We start from the raw sequence: 7,206 nt of genomic DNA, 5'->3' as shown, positions 1-7,206 counted from the left end.
GGGCCAGCAAGTCCCAACTTGCAGGATAGGCTGTAACTCTTGAGACCCAAGAAAGAGTTGACATTCGGTCAGAGTCTGAAGACCGTCTGGAGGTGGGAATTCTTTCCTTTTGAGGGGCCTCAGTCTCTTTCCTCAGTCCCCCAACTGACTGGAAAGACCCACCCACATTATGAAGGGTCAAAAATCTACTTACCCAAAGTCTACCACGGAGAAGGCAATGGCACCCCACTCCAGTACTCTTGCCTGGAAAATCCCATGGGCGGAGGAGCCTGGTAGGCTGCAGTCCATGGGGTCACTAAGAGTCAGACATGACTAAGCGACTTCACTTTCACTTTTCACTTTCATGCATTGGAGAAGGAAATGGCAAGCCACTCCAGTGTTCTTGCCTGGAGAATCCCAGGGATGGGGGAGCCCGGTGGGCTGCCCTCTATGGGGTCGCACAGAGTCAGACACGACTGAAGTGACTTAGCAGTAAAGTCTACCAATCTAACCGTTAATCCATCAAAAATTATCTTCACTGCAACATCTATAATACTGTTAGGTCAAGCAACACACTTAACATATAAAATCAACGATCACAGCACATAAAGCTTCAGGGATTAGGTTATTGACATATTTGAGGGGCCTCATTCAGCCTATTACAGTCTGCTAGGACTATGTTTTTGAATGAAAAGACAATATTCTCTTTTGAGGAAAAGTAGATATAATTTAGACTAACTACAACATTCCAAAACTCTCCCATTCTCATCAGAATTTTACAGTAACATAAGGGAATTTTCCCATGGTTCCTTTTACCTTCATTATGTGCAGTTTTGAGGAGAATTTCATATCATATTATCCTTAGTAATAAAAAGAAAGATCTGCTTCTCTGATTAAAGCCCTTTTTCCATACTTTTGAAGAAGAAAATCTTTCTCTCTGTCTCTTGAATTGCTATTCTCCCTTGGCAGGAAATATTTTATCAGTTCAGGCTCCTAATTGGATAGAAACATGGCTAATGTGGTGCTTTTCAGGGGCAGACAGGAGACCTTTAGGTTTGGGGGACTAGAGACACACTTAAGTAGGAATCTGTTCCCTTTGGTCCCTCAAAATATTTGAAAATGACTGTGAAATGGGAGTAATAGGAGGATTCTCAGAGAATGGTTCCAAGCTGCTAGAACTTCAATCCTGAGCTGCCTATTCCCTCCAAAGACAAACAAAAGCAAGACTCAAAGGAGTGACTGCTTGAAAAAAATCTTGCTTCTGTTAAAACATAAAATAACATCTATTGCTATTATCTGAATGATTACTTCTGCCTTGCCCCTGAAAATCTTTTGCCAAAGAAATGGTAATCGCAGTGGAAATCTTTACTCCTTTCAATACAGCATTTTCTCAAGCCTTGGATTATAGGAGATTTGGTTAGACACCCACACCCTCGATCCACAGCTGAGAATTTGTAACTCATCTCCCGGTTACATGGACTAAGGAGCCCTGATTGGAGGGTATCATGGATAATTCCCCAGGTGCTAGTCTGTGGAATAAACATAATAATGACTGATGTCTTTTGAAACTTACCTGGTGCCAACCCACACTGGTGGCTCAGTGATAAAGAATCCACCTGCCAATGCAGGAGATACAGGTTCAGTTCCTGGGTCAGGAAGATCCCCTGGTGAAGGAAATGGCAACCTGCTCCAGTATTCTTGCCTGGAGAATTCCATGGACAGAGGAACCTGGCAGGCTACAGTTCATGGGATTGCAAAAGTGTCAGACACAACTTAGCAACTGAACAATAACAACAAACCCATGTGTTGAGTGCTTTACAGGCACTGTCTCAGTTCTGCTAGATAATATCCTTCCCAGGCAGAACCCATTATACAGATGAAGAAACTGAGGCTTAGGCTCTCATCTAAGCAAGATTCCATATCATTGGAATTCAGGCCTGTATGATAGCTGAGCCATGTTTAGCCTTATCATGGATTTAATTGTGCCCTCCCAACTCCCAAATTACATGTTGAAGTCCTAATCCCAGTACCTCAGGATGTGGTACTTTATAAGTACCTTACTTGGAGATAGGATCTTTAAATATGTGGTTAGTTAAGATGAGGTCTTTCTGAGTAGCGGGGGCTGCCTAGGCCGATGACCAATGTCCTCATAGAAGAGGGAAAGTTGACCCAGAGACAGACACGCATAGAGGGAAGACAATGTGAAGATGCTAGGGGAACATGGCCATCTACAAGCCAAGGAGAGAGGTCTGGGCAGATGCTCCTCACAGCCCTCAGAGGAAGCAGGCAGCTGACACCTTGATCTTGGACTTTCAGCCTCTAGAACTGTGAGTCCACACGTTTATGCCATTTAAGCTACCTGGTCTTTTGTTACAGCGACTTCAGAAAATTAATACAAACTCCTAAACCACGGTATTTTTAAATACTGAATCTCTGCATGATGGGAGGTCTTGATTGGCCTCTGGCCCCCAAACATGCAACTCACCATTACAGGGGTGTAAGTGAGGCAGGGGATAGGTGGGCACCAGGCACTTACAATCTGCCTCCTGCTCGCTCTCCAAAATAGAAATAACAGAAACAGGGTGAAGAGTCAGGCTTTGTTTCCTGAGGACATCTTATGTTAACAGTCATGGAAGGAACAAAGAGGGGCTAAACCCTGTTTGAGTAAAGGATCACACATTCCTGCTCTTTGACGCAAGGGAGACACTACATATGCACAGAAAGGCTCCTCAGGTTTAAAAGGCAGGGATGCAAGGCCATAAGGATTTTTGCTATCCCCACCTCCCTAAATGTCCTTTCACTGAAATTCATCTTGGCTGAGGGGTGCATGCATGCCTAGGGGAAGGTCTTGAGTCAAATTAGCGGGCTGGGCAGGTGGTGAAATAAAACAATTGGCCAAAGGGAAGACAAAGACCCTGAAAATTGCCTGGTGGTAAAGGATTTAAACTTCTCAAAGGTGTAACTCTCCCACTGAGCCTGCCTGGCTGTCTTTCTGCACATACTCTCCTTTTTCCAACAAATGCTCTGCTTTTTTCTTTACCTTCTGTCTCCTCATCAGAGTTTTCTTGTCGAGGCAGGCAAGGACTGGGGATTTAGGCTCAAGTCACTGGCCTTTATGGCCTAGCTAAGGCTTCTGTTTTTCACCCAGGTGGCCAGAGTCCAATTCCTAGTCAGGAAACTAGGGTCTCACTTCCAGCTACTTCTCACTGCTTACCTCAAGCTACCAGTGGCTGCTGTGCTGATTTCAGATTTTGTCTGAAATCAAAAGGATTGGGGTGAGTGCCTGACATGCATTCCTTCGTTTCCATGCTGGTGCCATCAGATCTTTGCACTGCTCTGTCATCCTCTGATTTCGATTGAATTGTGGATGCACAGGGCCACGGCCCAGAGAGAGTAATGACTCACTGAGAGTTGCACAGCGAGCAAGTAGAAGTTCCTTGGCTCCCTCTCTCTGCAGTGGCCTCTCTCTTGGGTGGAACAGGGACTCTCCTAAACAATGTGAAAAGCCCTCCCTGACCTCAGGTGGCACGAAAATTCTACAAAAGTTAAGTCATGGCCTGAAGAGTCCTGGGAGGAGATGCTATAGGGTCTAAATCCTCAACATGCGTGGTTGCTGCTGCCTAACTATTTCAGCAGGCAGGAATAAAGTCCTGGGGAGAATGAACTGAGATGGTTGACCTTTGATGGGGCTGGAGGGAGAGAGAAGAGAGGCAGGATCTGCCCGGTTGGAGCATCAACCCGTGTTTCACAGAAGGTCTTTGGTTGAAGGTGAGGAAACAGGAGCAGAGGAGCTGAAAAGCACCGAGGCACACTCACCTACTTCCCAATTTGCCTGAGCAGGTCCTGGCATGGGGTTAATTGCCCACTTTTCCTACCCTGTACCTGGAAACCTTCCCAGTCTGCACATCTGTCAGGGCTGGGCAGCGCCCCTCCCCTGCAGGACACATCCAAGGGAGGGCAGGGGACGGACCAGCAGACTCCCTCTCACCGCTCTCCCGCCGCAACAAACACCTGCCCCCGCCCCCGCCCCTGCTTGTGAACCATCTGGCCAAGGACCATCTGCTGGGGCAGTGGGGTGTTCTGAACAGCTCCACAGCCCTTTGTCAGTTTGGATGTTTAACTCTCCACTTGGCTCAGCTAATAGGCTCCCAAAGATCCAGGGCTTCCCCATTGAGGCAGGAGGAGCTGGCTCAAGTTTCCCAGGATGAAGGATTTAGGAGAAAAACAAGCTTGTTCAAGCTGGGCCCGCTCCACTTTCTGCAGCGATTTCAGTGTTTTCATACCTTTGTCCTTTCACCTAACTCCTCAAATAGCCCAGCGAGGAAAATGTCATTATCCCCATTTCGTAGATGAGAAAACCGAGGCTCTGAAAGTCACCATGATTAATTAAAGACCTAAAGCTCAAACCCCAGCTCTGAGGGAAGCTTGTCCGGGTCCTCTTCTGATGCCTCTGTGAAGAGCCAGAGAGGAATTGCAACAGGAAACAAGATGCCCTCGCAGGTTTGTCTCAAAATTCATCACACTGAGGGTACTGAGTGCCAGTTCCTAGCGGGGGATGACGGTACTCAAAAAAGAACACCCTGCCCCTCAGGCACACTCCTCACAGCAGGGGACCCACAGGCACCATTCATCACTGTGTTTACAACGAGGGCTGGCATCTGGAGTTTAAAAATGATGGTTTGCACAGGTCACATCATAGCATATTTTTAATTTTGTATTTATTTTTTATTCTTAATTGCATATTAAAAAAAAACCTAGAGAATTAAAAAAAAAAGCACTACAATCACCAAAACATGATAAGTGGCATCACTGAAGTGTTGCTCCAACAAGTACTGAGAGATGGAAGCTCTTGTTTTCTGCAGCAACACGCAGAGCCATCCTTGGCATTTGCCTCTTTCATGAATCCAGTGAGCTCACCGAGAGACACGTCATGTGCCCATGGAGACAGGAAGCAGAGGCAGAAGCATGGTCAGCACCTTCAGATGTCATTATGTTGTTTGATTCCAGTGATGTGCGGGGGAAAAGCTGTGGACTCGATGCAGTGGAGGCACCCTGAGACGGGAGGACCATGGTCACTGGAGCCCTGCTATGTGACTGGTGATGCTCTGGCTGCTTACATTATCACCTCCTTCATTCCTTCAGTAACACTGTGATGTCAGTGCCACTGAAGCCGAATCTGGCTTCTGTATCCTGACATCAAATGTCATCTCAGAGACAGTTTTGGGTGAAGCAAAAAAGAGTAGCTTTATTTCTTTTTCAAGCAAAGGGCACCCCACAGCAGCTAATGCCCTCAAAACTGTGTGTCCCGACCTGGAGGGGATAGTGAGAAGTTTTATGGTAATGACTCAGAGAGGGCTTATGGACATTCTTCTGGTTGGTTTTTGGTGAGGTAAGTGGGAGTCAGCATCACCAACCTTCTGATTCCAACTGTCTGGGCTCTACTTGCTTGTGGGCAGCACTCTGTTAATTTCTCCCACCTGGTAGGGGGTTTCAGTATCTGCAAAACAGCTCAAAGATATTGCTGTGTATATCCCTTGATGTGGAACCAGGACCTTGCCCCAAGGCTGCACTACAGTTTCTCTTGACAGTTCCCCTCTTGTCTCTGTATCCCCTCTCTTCCCTAATTAGCAACTGTTTGAACCTGCTCCTTGGAAATCAGGGAAGGAACGTCAGGGGGGACCTGAATGAAGCCTATTTCCTGTAATAGAAAAAGGATCCTGCTCTGTATCACCATCCTAGTCCAAGGTACAGTTGAGGAAAGGGCTGAATCCTCACCTAGAGGCCACGTGTCTGTCTAGTCAGTAATCAAAAAAGGACTTGAGCCAGGCTGTCTGATTCCAGAGCCTGGGCACACGATTGCTGAGTCGTTGAAGAGGCTGGCAGCCAGGAGGTCTCTGCAGCTTCAGGTGTGGCTGACAAAGGCTGCCTGAGAATGTCCACAGGTGAAAAGCTTGGTTTGGAGGGAAGCCTGTGGTTGTCAGCCACAGCTGGGTGTTAGAATAACCGGGAAAGATTTGCTAAACCTGGTCCTGAAATAGGGCTTCTGATTTTTGGGAGGTGGGGTCTGCCCATTGAAATTTTTAAGATCTCCCCAGGGTTGGGGACTGCTGTTCTAAAGGAAGGGAAAGGATTGGGAGAGCATTCGTTTCCCCCATCAGGGGTTGCCCTGCCTCATTTACTTACCCATGCAGGTAATCAGACTTTACTTAAGTGATTTTTATGCCTGGCCTAGCTCTCTGATTTGGGTGTAGCTAGGACTAGGTGAAGAGGGGCTTCCACTGTGGCTTCCACTGTGGCTCAGCTGTAAAGAATCCACCTGAAATATAGAAGACACAGGTTCGATCCCTGGGTCGGCAAGATTCGCTGGAGGAGGAATTGGAACCCACTCCAGTGTTCTTGCCTGGAGAATCCCATGGACAGAGGAGCCAGGCAGGCTACAATCCATGGGGTCCCAAAGAGCTGGACACGACTGAGCGTCTAAACCACCACCACCACCAGGACTTGGGGGAGGGGTGGCTAATGGGTTGGGGAGGACAGGACACAAGGAGGGACGGGTGCCTGGGGAGGCAGCACAGGGCTGAAATTCAAGAGTTAATGCATGTGCAGCAGCCAAGCCTCTCAAGGCGCGGGGAAGAAAGAGGCCCCTCTGCCCGCTGTTGGAGCAGAGAGCAGATGTGGAGGATTTAATGGCTTACGAGCTGGGAGCAGCTGCCAGGTGACTTGGCTGAGTTATGGGTCCAGGCTGCTCCTTCCCCGGCCTGGCCCAGTCCTGCCAGGGAGCCAGCTTTGGAGAAGGATGTGAGCCCCTCAGGGCCTTGGAGTGCGGTGGGAAAGGAGGTCAGCAGAAACTGCTGAAGGGTGGGGATGGGGCATGGTGAGCCCAGCCCTGGGCTGGTGTCCGTCCCCTGAGATTCCTGGTTTGGACCATTCACTCTGTGAGGTTGGGCAAGACTTTCCCCTTTCTGGCCTCATCCACAAACTGACCAGAGGGACTCTGCCATCATTCCCAGCACTGACCTCCCCCAAAACTCTCAAGGTGAAGCTGGAGGAGGCTGTGGGACTTCCGTCGTGGTACCTGCAGGAAGAGGCAAGGGTCAGGCTCAGCAGAGAGGATGGTAAAATAGTCACTGTTGTCATCATGCATAGTTTAATTGCTAGGGTTTACTGAACACTTCCTGTGTACCTGGCGCTGTGCCAAGGGCAGAACAGGTTTTACTTTATTTATTC

The sequence above is a fragment of the Bos indicus x Bos taurus genome, chromosome 18 (genome assembly GCF_003369695.1).
Source record: "Bos indicus x Bos taurus breed Angus x Brahman F1 hybrid chromosome 18, Bos_hybrid_MaternalHap_v2.0, whole genome shotgun sequence".
Taxonomy (NCBI): Eukaryota; Metazoa; Chordata; class Mammalia; order Artiodactyla; family Bovidae; genus Bos; species Bos indicus x Bos taurus.
This window is presented reverse-complemented; position numbering follows the sequence as displayed.